Source organism: Lygodium microphyllum, chromosome 22, assembly GCF_053477565.2.
Source record: "Lygodium microphyllum isolate KBCC chromosome 22, Lygodium_microphyllum_v1.1.10, whole genome shotgun sequence".
NCBI lineage: Eukaryota > Viridiplantae > Streptophyta > Polypodiopsida > Schizaeales > Lygodiaceae > Lygodium > Lygodium microphyllum.
The window spans coordinates 105,664,085-105,678,535 of NC_141156.1; positions in this window are offsets into that span (position 1 = coordinate 105,664,085).

Here is a 14,451-nt window from a genome sequence, read left to right on the forward strand (position 1 = left end):
CAAGCATTGCAAACATGACCAATATCCGTGTAAGAAAACTTGGCTAGCTGTTTCTTCTACATCATTTGCAGCCGCTCAAGATTAACATGCCCCACTCTTTTATGCCATATTTCTACATCTCTAACTATGCCAAAGCCATGGGCAAACATGGCTGATTTCAACTGTGGCAAAGTGACATCAAGAGTAAACATCTTGCCATTCCTATGGCCACAAGTAATCAATTTGAAGCCATTACCAAACTCCTCAATGAAGAAACCATGCTAATTAAACCTAACTTGCAAATTGTGCTTAGTCATGTGGCCCCATAGACAATAGATTTTTAGTAATTGATGGGACATGCAATACATCATGTAAGTTCTTCTTCTTGCCATCATGGATTACCAAGGGCACTTTGCCTTTATGTTCAATGCTATGATGCATGTCATCCCCTATGCATACATAGCCATTCCTTTTAGGCACCATGTCAATAAACCAATCACCATGAGGGGTCATATGATTCAATGCCGCTAAATCAATATACCAAACATCATCCTCAATAGACTTCTCCCGAGAAGCATCATCTATCTGACTGGATGATGCATAATGTACATGTTGCTTGCCCTTTTGATTGCCCTGCTTCTTCCAGCAATCCTTGGCAATATGACCGTACTTTCCACAATAGTGACAATCCATATCCTTATTAGGATTGTCAGATGGACGTTGCTGCTGCCATGAGCCTCTGCCTCTAGTGCTAGATCTCCCCTTGCCTCTGAAATTTCCACCTCCTCTTGCATTTGAACCCTGCTGGTTATTATTGCCATAAGATACATTTTTTTGGCCTCCTCTTCCAGAACCATAACCTCTACCACAAATGCCATGAATGTGTTGATGCGAATAAAAGACAGTGTCCTTGCTCTTGGAGCTGCTAGAGCCTGTAGCCAAGTTAAGTTTAACTTCCTCTCATGAATAAGCAATGCAACCAGCTCATTAAAATCTGACATTTCAGCCTGCATAGAAATGGAAGTATCAAATGACTTATATTCAGATCCAAATCCATTTAATGTCATTGCAACCATGTCTTCATCCTCAACATGTGTGCCAACGGATGCCAACAACTAATCCACAATAGTCTCAATCTCTGTGACATAATCATGTATAGATCTGTCTTTTCTCTCCATGTTGTTGAATTTATTATTTAATTGTATCTTCATGGCACTGGTAGTTGTGGATAATACATTATCAATATGTTCCATGCATCTACTTCTGACTTGCAGTTCATGATTTGCATTACCATAGCATCCAAGATACACAAAGATAACCAGTGTAGCACCCTGCTAGCTCTTTCCAACCAAGCTCGGTGCACTTGTCTTGATCAACTGTAGGGTTCCTCTCTGGGATTTTAGATTCAGCTTCAATACCTGTCACACCAAGTCCCAATATCCTTTACCTATCAAGAAGTTCTCCATACAGAACTTACATATGGAATAATTATTGCTATCAAGCCTTTCCCCCACTATCTGGGTTATGTTGTCGGTCTTGTCTACATTTTCCATATTGTAACAGATAATGGCTAGTCAGTGTGTGACTTGCTACAAGCCAACGGGTCTAACTAACCTACTATAGTCTTTGACTATTTATGATAGTTTTTTGCAATTAATTGTATGTTGTAATCATGATATTTCAGCCCATTAACATCTCAAAACCATCCACAAACATGTGGCATAACTTGTAGACACATCAATCAACACATAGACCATGTAGTTGTTGTAACTTTGTATCATGCAACCTTATTGCAGTCAGCCAAACATTATGCAAACTATCAATGACTAGCAGCTTTTTCACGGACAAAACTAAGATGTATACATGTCATAAATTCTCCAAAAACTCTCAGGCATCTTCTAATACATGTAGGATTCCATACATGATCATGCGGGCACGATTCAGTGCATATACATCAAGTACAAGTGTTAAATACCTTGCTTGCAGGTTGCAACCAACCAATACTCAGTCAAACCAATTTATTCTGCTCCAAAATGTCCTCAAAGTACGTTACACATGTGCTATCAAATCTAGGGGTCAATACATGACCATATAGACAACCATAGACACTCTGTCTTCAATAGACAATGTCATAGAATGCATTCCCTATTTGTAACTAGCCAAGATAATATCAATGCATTTATTTCTAGCTTCAAACTTCAGGTTTCATGAGCATTAAATGCTCATCTCAGTCCTCCAGGCATTTAGCAAACATATGCCATGTCATACATTTGACAGAAGCTAAAAAATGTTATGCAATGCTTCAAGACCAATGAGTGCTTAATATCCACAGTTTTATGACACTTTTGAGCCTATCATATACTTCGAGATCTGAGTATTTTCTCCAAGAAATTGCAATTCAAATGCATAAGGCACAATACATATGTCTTCCAAGATGTATCTACACTTCAATGGAGCCAAGAATGCATGTCATATAGCTTCAATGCTTCAACCAAGATCCCTAATGTATGATGTATATTCACTATTTACAGTTGTTCATTCTCTGTTCCACATCTGTGTACCTGTAGATCAATTTATATCTCATCTCCAAGTCAAGTATTGGCATGTCAAGTCATCAAAGTATCTTCCAAAGTATGTATGCAAGCTATAGATCACTTGAGTAGTGGTTATTGTGTTGATTATCAGCCATGGGAAACCATTTGGACAACAAATGCAATCACATGATGTAGCTTGGGGGTGTATTCTAGCAAATCTCCAACACAATGATAATCCGTGCTCTCTCTAGTGTGGTCAATGAAGCCTCCAAATGCTCCAAACAAGACCCATGCACACTCCAATAGCAAATAGAAACATAAATGACTGACACTTACTCAACATGAACAATGGTAGCCTACTCCTCTTCACAGAGATCCTATCTCTTCAATCTTCAGTTCTTCTTTGCTTTGTGAAGCTGCAAAGAGCCCATCCAAGATGGCTCTAATACCATGTTAAGAGAGAGAAGTAGAGAAAAGGGTTGGAGATAATAGAGAGGAGCCGTATGCTCACATCTCCTTTTCATTTATTATTCCATATCACATATAACTGAAGTGAATACAACACTCTAAGGTCTACACACCATTTTTGAAGCTGCAAAGAGCCCATCCAAGATGGATCTAATACCATGTTAAGAGAGATAAGTAGAGAGAAGGGTTGGAGATAATAGAGAGGATCTGTATTCTCACATCTCCTTTTCATTTATTATTCCATATCACATATAACTGAAGTGAATACAACACTCTAAGGTCTACACACCATTCACACACAGCCTAAAGTCATCAACTTATTTAATGTTTCACACTTGTTGCTGATACAACTAGACACAACTAAGACACTGTCAATCACACACATGAGCTTGAAGTCTCAACATATTGTACCTTGTCACTTTTTTCTTACTTTATCTACATTCAAGCATATTTGCCTTTAAGTAAGAGGTTGTTGGGGGTTAAAGGCCTTTTCTAGCTAACTACCTTCACTTACTTGTACTTATTGCCCATACACCTATACATTATAAGTGGTGATCACCCGTCATCACTCTCACTTTATTCTTTATTCTTTCTACAACAATATAATAAATGAATTTAAGTCACATATTATGACTATTGGAGTTTCTATAGACCAACTTTCTCTCTCTTGCTTCCACTTGTGCTTCACTCTTGCTCCACCTTTTGCAAAGTTCTTCCATGGAAGCAAATTTGGAATTTTCAAGGGCAAAGAAAAGCTTGATACATGTATCTCATGGCATCCAGGTGCCCAAAGACATGAAACAATACATCTAAGAGAATATATCCATGATAAGCTTTCAAGTCCATAAATGAAAAACCATTGAAGTAAATAGCTACTACAAGTATGTATTCAATAGAGCTCAGATCTAAAGCTTACAACTCAATATAGGCATATCTAGGCATAATGACAAGTATCAATAAATCTATGTAGCATACCCAAAGCATTTGTAGGTACTCAATACATAAGCATTCAATATGTATGCTTGTTGTCCTAGGGTATAATAGCAAAGAACCCTTCAATGATGGAGATATTCAAGCTCTAATATATCCAAAATTCTTTCCCAATCATCAAAGCATTATCCAAGCATAAAAAATTGGTCCCATAAGCATCAATAGAGCATTGACAAATCTTCAAGTACTTGATATCCAAAGAATGAACAAGAGGTCTACCCTGAATAGTAGAGCTTAAAGCTTACTTGAAAAGGCTCAAGGAAATCCCTAGAAGGTCTTCAATAAGCCATGAAGGTATAAAAGTGATTGGAGAAGCAATGGGACTAATGCATAGCTCAATGAGTGACTGCCATGAAATCTAAGAGTGAAGCTCTCTTCTTGGGCTGAAGTGAATGTTTGTGAAGGTCCTTGAATACCTACTCTGATACTAGTTACAAGGTGGAGCAGGAGTGAGAGCACAAGCAAAAGCAAGAGAAAGTAAGAGCTATGAAGGTTCAAGTAAGAGCGAATGCATCAATTGTGGTGAAAATCATCTTCCATCAATAGAGTACCCCAATCCAAGATCTTGCATTTCTATAAGGACATTCATTGCTAACTCCCAAGAGCCCTAACCCTCAATCATTCTATCTTGTAAATAGGTAGCTGAACAAGGAGCTCTACTAGCATTGCGTACCCCCAACAAATAAAGGCTTATAAAATGTCATTATATGGGGGGAAGACAACCCCAATATCCTCTCACTTGCTAGACTTGTAGCCACCCAAGACACATCTCATTGAGATGTCATGAGAAGGAGCAAACCAACAAGGACAAAGTTGACTTGAGATGTCTAGATAGTGGTGCCATATACTTGTCTATTGATTGCCCTAAAGAAAACCCTCCAATCACTCACTAATTGTGCCATTAGTTTCATTTAGACTCTTTAGTATCAAGACACCTAATGATAATGCCACCTTGATTCCCTTGAATACAATGACTAGAGGCTAAGTGAAACATGTTGGTATTTAAATGCTTGGGCCTAGTAACTTGGATGCATCATCCATAGGCAAAAAGAATCAAAAAAAGAGGAAGAAAATAGTCAAGTCAAAACTTATGCTCAAAAGGATAGTGCTACAATGATGAAAATAGGGAAACAAGTCCCTAATGTAGAGGCAAACCTAAAGATGAAGGCAAAAGATGCTCTTCTTAGCAGGTTGTCTCTCTTTCTTCTCTTCCTTGCTGTCATCCATCTCATTGCCATTTCCTTTCTCTTTCTTCCATTTAAAGTAGTCACATTTGAAGTGACCCTTCTTGCCACAATGATGGCATTCAACATCCTTATTACGTGATTTACTGCATCCCTTGCTATCATATTTTCCTTTCTGTTGTGATCTGCCTCTAGTATGCAAAGCACTGGAAGACTTACTATATGCATTGTTTTTCTGATTCATTTCTTCCATGAGTACAACACTCTCTACATTAGCATACAAAAGCATAGCATTAGAATTGCTCATAACAGTCTTGAAAGTATCCCTACTCTTTGGCAGAGTACAAAGCAAGAATGTAGCTTTAAACTTTTCATCAATATTGAACTTCAAAGTGGCAAGCTAGTAGAAAATGGAGTTAAGCTCACTAAGATGAGTAGACATTGTAGTACCCTCTTTCATATTCAAATCCATAAGTTTCTTTAGTCAGTAGACTTTGCTTGCAGCACTTTTTGGGCATACAATTCTTCTAGTCGCTTCCAAATGTCATAAGCAGAATCCAACCCTTGAATTTTAAACAGCAAGGCATAAAAAATCGATAGCTCAATGGTTGAGCGTGCAAGCTCATTCAACTCATCCTAGTCGTCCTACTCTACATCAGCTGGTTTTGTTCCCTTACTTTAATCAAATTTGCTTCTTGTTTTGCAATAAGATATTATAGCACTGCTTTTTCCAAACTGCAAAGTTTTGTGCTCCTTTGAGCTTCTTGATATGCATAAGATTATTATCATTGCTTCTAGCCATGATTCAGAGCCAAATAACTATGTGACAGTAAATGGTAGCTAATGTCAAGCAATGGAAGCTCCAAAATCCTCTCAATAGTATGTTAGGAATATCCCCAAGTATGTAGAGCAAGAACATACATAATTTCATTGCCCAAAATGACTTAAAAGCATTCAATGATAGTAAACATAACAATTTCTTGACAAAAACAAGGTGCAGTCCTAAAATTCTTGAGAATACAAGTGGTTGTCCTGCAATTCAAGAGTGCAGTCCTCCTAACATTCAAGAAAAAAACTGTCCTAAAAATTCAAAACTGAAATAATCTCCCAAACTGACAGAAATTGAGCTCCAAATATCATGCAAAGCTGCTCAAAACATCATCATGATGTTCTTGCATAGAAACATATCAAATTTCTTGACTATGAGGTATGTTATCCTGAATGTACAATAGTAGACCTATAGGTAAAGTTGATCCAAAAAATGAGCTTTAATCACTACTCAAATGCATTCTCGAATCAAATAACCCAAAAAGAATGAGGAGGTCCATAGGGTTGTATTCTGGGGAAAATACCTTTTGGACAGCAACATGTGCCCATTACAGTAGCAAATACTTGCTATAAATGAACCTGCAAATGCAAAAAATAATGCTGGAAATTATCAGCCAATCAATGCCTATAATGATGAGCCACTGGATGTGCAAGAATAGCCAGGATAGCAAGCCATTAATACTGATTTTTGTAGGCTAAAATGCCAAGACAACAAGCTGAATATGGAAATTTGCAAGCCCAACAGCTGCAAACAATGATCATTGGGTTAGGAGATCGTCTAGGGCTACTAGACAACGTGATAGATTCGTTCTTGGTGCAAACAATGTGGCTGATTATGTCATGTTGATAGACTATGGTGAACCATCTTATTTCAAGGAAGCAATGGACAGATAGGACAACAAGAAATTGTTTAAAGCCATGTTGTCATAGATGGAATCTCTTGAGAAAAATTGCACTTGGGACTTGGTGCAATTTTATAAAGGGCAGAAAACCCTTCCATGCAAATGGGTTTACAAGATGAATGTTACCAAAGTACAAAGCAATATTGGTTGCGAAGGGATACAAGCATGAACATGGAGTTGATTTGATGAGATCTTCTCTCCTGTAGTCAAGATGACTACATTGAGAACCATTTTGGGCTTGGTTACAGCTGAAGATATGGAGCTCATACAAATGGATGTAAATATTCCATTCTTACATGGTGATCTACATGAAGACATATATGCGTAGCAGCCTGAAGGGTTTGTGGACAAAGGGAAAGAGAAGATGGTATGTAAACTCAAAAGGAGTTTGTATGGGCTGAAACAAGCACCACGAGAATGGTATCATAATTTGATACATTTATGCAATCTCAAGGTTTTCATAAAAGTCAAGCGGATCACTACTTGTACAACAAGAAGGCAGCAGATGGCAGCTTGATTATCTTGGTTCTGTATGTTGATGGCATGCTTATTGTTGGCAAGGATATTCATGCCTTGGACTCACTGAAGCAAAGTCTTCGTGGAAACTTTGACATGAAGGATCTTGGTGATGCAAATCACATTCTTGGCATGTGAATACTCAGAGATAGGTCAAAAGGATTACTCTACCTATCTCAACAAGAGTGTATCTCCAAGGTTTTGCAACGTTTCATTATGGAGGGGGGGAAACAATTGGGGTTCCATTGCCTCCATATGTGAAACTCAGTGTAGAGGACAGCCCTACATCTGATTATGAGAAGGCTGAAATGGCCAAGATACCATATGCTTCATAGTTGTTTGCAGTTTGATGTATGCTATGATTTCTACACGTCCTAACATTTCCTTTGTAGTGGGAGTGATTAGCAAATACATGGCAAAACCTGGTAAAAAGCATTGGGAATCAGCAAAAGGTATTATGAGATACCTCAAAGGCACAAAGGATTTGTGCATCTGCTTTGGAAAGTAGAAGGCATCTGTCGTTGGCTTTACGGATGCAGACTATGCTGGTCATGCGAACTACATAAAGTCCACTTCTGGGTATGTATTTACATTCATGGGAGAAGCAGTCTCTTGGATCTCTAGGCTACAAAAGTGTGTTGCATTGTCTACTATAGAGGCACAGTATGTGGTTGCCACTAAGGTATGCAAGGAGGCTTTATAGCTTTCACATCTGGTGGAAGAGCTTGGCATTACAAAGTTACCTGCTCTCCATTGTGATAGTTAGAGTGCTATCATGCTAGCACGGAATCCCATCTTTCATGCAAAGACGAAGCACATACAGGTGAAGTATCACTTCACTAGAGATGTACTTGATAGCAAGAGAATTGATCTTGTCAAAGTGCATACATGTGATAATCCTACAGATCATCTCACGAAGGGTCTTCCAGCAGAGCGGTTTTTCTCTTGCCGAAAAGTGATGGGAGTTGGATAGGTATATGTATTTCAGTTTTGTACATACCTAAACTTAGATGATTCTTTTCTCTTCTTAAGGCACATTGCCTTTAGGTAGGAGGTTGTTGGGAATAAAGGGCCATCGTGCCTTTTATATGTGCACGGGTATGAACACACCCTTTGCACATTTGTACTTTCATATATATCTATCTAAATCCTTAAGAGGTACAACACAACAAACTGTACCTAAGAACATCGTGCATCTCTCTCTTTGACTCTCACTCTCTACTCTTGCTCACGTTTTGCTTTCTACTTGACATTTTCTCACTAGACATTGCATCACCATTACGCATTGCTCACTTCACAAGGCAAGCACAAAAGAGAAATGGCACAATTTAAATATATAAGTGTGCTCTAAATCCTTGTAAAAGAGCCCAAAGCTCCCTCGTGTGTAAGTTGTAAATGTAGATGGATATGGGTGAAGGCACAATGAAAATAGGAAGGAAATAGGAAAAGAGGACTAGGCTAAGATGGATGGTCATGTAAAAAGGGATGATGCCCAAAGGGGATTAGGGGGAGTGGACTCCAAGCCATGAAGAGCCAATACTTTTAGAATTGAAAGAGGAGTCTTTAGAACTGAATGTGATTGCATGTGGTTGGATCATTTAGGCATAATAGACTATGAGCAAGCACGACTAGTCCAGCCTAGTGCTATGCCTCTCTTTAGAATAGAATCAGCCTCAAAGATGTGACCACTAGGGGAGACTCCTTCCTCTAGCGAGGGTTGCGAGTTTAACTTGAAATCAAAAGTAAGCTCTGAGAGTGATCCAGAAATACCCCAACCCCCTAAAACCATATGCAGCAAGAGGGACTTGTCATTCCATCTAAGGCGTAGACGGTTGAAGGAGGAAAAGAGAGGACAACCAAAGGGATCAAAGAGGCTGAACAACAAAGAAAACCCTAGGACCTACCAAAGCACTTCACTAAATTTAAGAAGGGAGATAGGATAATGATCTTGTTGGGAGGGAAGAGGCAAGGACAGGCAAGTGAACTGATAGTAGGGCCTACCAAAGTCAAGGAAGTCAACTTAGCAGGGGAAGGGGAGAAGGCTCGACCCGTGTTTATAGTTGATGACCTGACCAAGTGAGAGGAGGCTAATCTCATTACTCTCTTGTGAGAGTACATAGATGTATTTTCCCGGTCCTTAGATAAACTCAAAGGAGTCAATCTGAGAGTCATAATGCATAATATTCCAATGACTCCTAACGCAACACCAATAAAGCAATGACCTTATCCGATGCATCCGAAGCATGTTTACGCTATCAAATAAGGAAGAGACTGATAAACTATTGAAGGCCGGATTCATCTATGAGATTGAGCACATGGACTAGGTATCACCCATTGTGATTGTCTTGAAAAAGAATGAAAAAATCCAAGTGTGCGTAAACTACAAAAAAGTTAATGCCGCAATTAAGAGAGACAATTATCCATTTTTCTACATGGAGCACATGCTCAAGAGAGTAGCGGGAAAAGAAGCCTATAGTTTCCTAGATGGCTTCTCGGGCCTATAACCAAATTTAGGTGCATCCTAATGATAGACACAAGATGCCATTCGCCATGGAATAGGATGTATTTGCTTACATTGTCATACCATTTGGGCTAACTAATGCATCTACCACCTTTCAATGCACCATCTTCAAGGACATGCTTAGGCAAGAACTATAGGTATTCATTAACAACCCATGCATACACTCTAGTTGGGCAGAATACCTAGATAAGCTTCACACAATCTTTGAAAGGTGTAGATTGTATATCGAGAAGTGCCAATGTGCTTATGAGGAATTGAAAAAGGCTCTCACTACCACACCAATTCTAGGATCCCACTATTGGAGCATAGCATTCTACGTGTATATTGATGCATCAAAGTTTTCCATGGGAGATGTTTTGTGCCAACTTGATGAACACAATCTTGACTATCCAGTGAGCTTTGCTAGTAGAAAACTCATGAATATGGAGGTGAACTACTCCACAACAGAGAGGGAAGGCCTAGCCATGGTACTTGTTGTAAAGAAGTTTCGGCATTATCTTTTGGCTACGCCTTTCGCCTCCTTTGTGGAACATCAAGCTTTGCTTTATCTTGTAAATAAACCCTGTGCTACAAGATGCATAGCTAGATGGGTACTTTTACTTTTAGAGTTTGAATTCTTTGTAGTTGTACACAAGGGCAAGCAACATTACATGGCCAATCACATGTCCCACATATCCTTAGGAGAAGCCACTCGATAGGGGATTATAGACAACCTACTCAATACGCACCTATTTAGCATGTCCAGTGAAAAAGACTTAATCAAGGAAGATTTATCATCATATTGGGTAGATAACATAGTCTAGATCTTAAAGTACAAATTATTTGAGAGAGACCTATCAAAAAGGCTAGGCTAAAGCACCTTATCCTTAAGATTTAGCCCTATCAATTAATTTATGGTTACCTCTATAGATTAGGACATGATGGCCTATTGCAAAGATGCACACGTGAGCATGAAATGCATGATGTGCTGACTGAAGCACATGCTAGAATTTTTGGAGGGCACCTCAATGGAGGTACCATGGCCCACAAGGTGCTACAATCTCAATTGTGGTGGCCCACCTTATTCCGTGATATTGCCAAATTTGTAAAGCATTATGACAAGTGCTAAAGGACTAAGGTCCCTATTCATAAAGATAAGATGGAGTTGACCGTGATCATAGTACAACAACCCTTTGAAAAGTGGGGAATCAACTTCATTGGGCTGATTAGTCCTGCATCATAGTACTCCAAGGCCAAATACATCATAGTAGCCACCACTAACTATTTCACAAAATGGGCTAAAGCTCGAGCCACTAGGAAGAACGACGATAAGACTATGGTTAAGTTCATTTGGGAGCAGGTGATCTCTTGATTCGGCTACCCCATCAAGCTAGTTAGCAACCAAGGTGGCACGCACTTCATTAATGAAGTGATTTCTCATTTTTTATCCACATTCTTGATCATCCATAGGAAATCATCACTTTACTATCCTCAAGCCAATGGTCAAGCAGAATCCATGAACAAAATCTTAGTGAATGTCCTAACTAAAGTGGTCTCTGCCTCACACAACAACAGGGATAACAAGCTCATGGTGGCAGCACTATGGGCCTATAGGACAACCTATAAGACGACAACGGGGAAAATATCCTTCAAGCTGACCTACAGGACCAAAGTGATCCTTCTAGTAGAGTTTTTTGTTCCAAGCTTGAGAATTATAGTACAAGAGAAATGGGATGGAAGGGAGGCATGGACGGAATGCCTAGTAGATCTAGAATGTCTTTTTAAGACCCAGATCTTAGCTACCCATGCACTAATTTATGAAAAATCACAACAAAAGATTTGGTTTGACAAGCATGGAAAACATCATGACTTTGAGCAAGGTGACCTCATGTTGCTGTACTCTATGAAGGGCCATAAGTAGAAAATGAAGTTTAGAGGAGTAGGGCCTTTCAAAGTCTGCAACATTAGTCAAACCGACAATGTTGAGCTTGAGACCTTAGAGGCCAAGGGCATAGGCTTCTTCAATGGTAGTCAACTCAAGAAGTACTACACTCCAACCCATCTGTTGCATGAGCCGCCAATGCTACAATTGCATGTCAACTTGAAAGTGGCCACCATGATAGAGATAGAGGATACATACGAGGAAGCAGTAGAATGTGCTTACTTGCAAATAATAGTCTACTCAAAAAATACACACCTTTGACGTACTTATCAATGAGGGAGCTAAATTCAACATCCTTACCATGAGCACTGGACTCTCATTGGTCATCCCCGATTGCAATCCACAAATTCTAAGCTCAACCCGTTTGGGGAATAGTCCTACCCATTGTTGGGAAAGTGCAAAGTAGTAGTCTCTATCGAGACTAAAAGCCTCCCAATGATTTTCTATGTGTTACCCACTAACACTAAGGCCGCTTCTAGTATGGAATTGCTCTTGGGTTGTGCATTCAAGAAGCAAACCCATTACAATGTTCACTATGACACTCACAGCACATTCACCTTGCTATTTGGCAGTGTTCGCATATAGTGACGGCTTTCAGCAAGGGAAAAGTGGCTCCATCTAAGTGCACAGAGCCACCAATAGTAGGGGAACCTAGTGCAAAGTCTAAGGAGGGGGGTTGTGACTCCTCCCACCCCACTAAGACAAACTGACCACAATCCAAAGAAGATATGGCCCAAACCATTGAGTCACATCTCAAATGGGTACCTAAATAACAATCACAACCACCTAAAAGCCAAAATTGCATGGACCCAAAATTCTTGAATATCACACCCTTATCCTAGGAGAAAAAGTTGGTGGTATAGAACCAAACAAACGACCAAGCCATGGTGGGTGTCTAAATCCCTATTGCATGCTCAAGGCTATTATGAAGGCAAAAAGAATATGAATGCTTCCCACACCTCTCATGCTTTGATAGTCAAAGGCAATAATGGTAGAAGCAGTAATGACCACTATGCAAGACTCTCAGAAGTCTTGTTCTCAATCATGTGGATAGTCTCACAATAAGTCTTATGGCCATAAGTCGACATTTACTTGTCACTATTGTGAAAAGCAAGGTCACATTCCATCGCAGTGCCATAAAATGTGTGATGATAAGTGCAAAGAAAAGGGAAAGAACAAAATGATGAAAAATAATGATGATTGCAACATTGTCCCTAGCAAGTCAAGTGTCAATATTGAAGAGATTAATATCATGTAGACTACTTTGATGATGACCACATACTTGCAACTTCTTCTCTTGATGCTTCACAATTGATTGATGCCTCGCCTACTTATGCTCAATGTTGACTACTTGATTCAGGGGCTTCATTTTATATCACCTCTCATTGACAATGGTTTCACTCTTATTACAGCATGATAAGATTTTTCAAATTGGGTAATGACATGGCACTGGATAATTTTTTGTATTGGTGATGTCCAGTTATAGTTTCCTTCAGGCATTATATTTACTTTACATGATATACGCCATGTTCTAGCTTTGACTAAAAGCCTACTTTCAGCTCAATAGTGGGATGATACAAGTTATATTGTGTCTTTTGGTGGTTTCCCATGAAAGCTTACATGTGGGAATCTTCTTCTCGCATGAGGTGCCAAGTCTGGCACTATTTATCCCTTGTATCTAGGTCTATTGACCATGTTTTGGTAGTGGTTGTAGTATCGCATGTATCATTATGACATCATCACCCTTAGGCACATGTCATTTAAGGATAATGTAGATCCTAAGTTCGAAAAATGCATTTTTCTTGGTTATGGGGATACAAGTGAGATGGATTATCACCTATGGGATTTTCAACCTTAAAAGGTAATCCATAGCCATGACATTGTTTTCCATGAGAAGAAAATGCATAAACAACCTTTGCATGTCACTGAGATATATAGGGTAATATTTCAAGAGGAGCCTTTTATTATTGTACAATCAGCTCAACAGCCCCTACAGTAGTTGATGCTCCAATGGCCTAGGACCATGATGTTAGATAGGATGTACATGCCCCACAACTTGTTTTGCACTCGTTTTGCAAAGGTCTATTAGAGATAGACATCAACATGATTAGTTTGTGCCCTCTATGGATTATGTTATAGTGACATATGCTAATGAGTCTCTTATGTATGATGAGGCCATGCATAGAGGTGATAGTCACTCTTGGGAGAGAGGCATGCAGTCAAAGTATGACTCACTGCAGAAAAATTATATGTGGGATTTGGTTCCTTTGCCTAGTGAAAAATGTGCTTTGCCATGCAAGTGGGTGTACAAGTTTAAGAGTACTCCTAACTTCCCCAAGCTAGTCTATAAGGCCAAATTAGTTGTTGTAAGGGTTTAAAGAAGGAGCATGGTATTGACTTCGATGAAGTCTTCTCTCATGTAGTCAAGATATCTACCCTATGATTGGCAGCTTTGGTTGCATGGCTCCATCTAGACCTCTATCAAATGGATGTAAAGATAGCTTTCATACATGGAGACTTGCATGATGAGATTTATATGTATGACTCTAAGGGCTTTGAGCAAAAAGGTAGGGAACACCTAGTGTGCAAGTTTAGAAAGAGCCTTTAT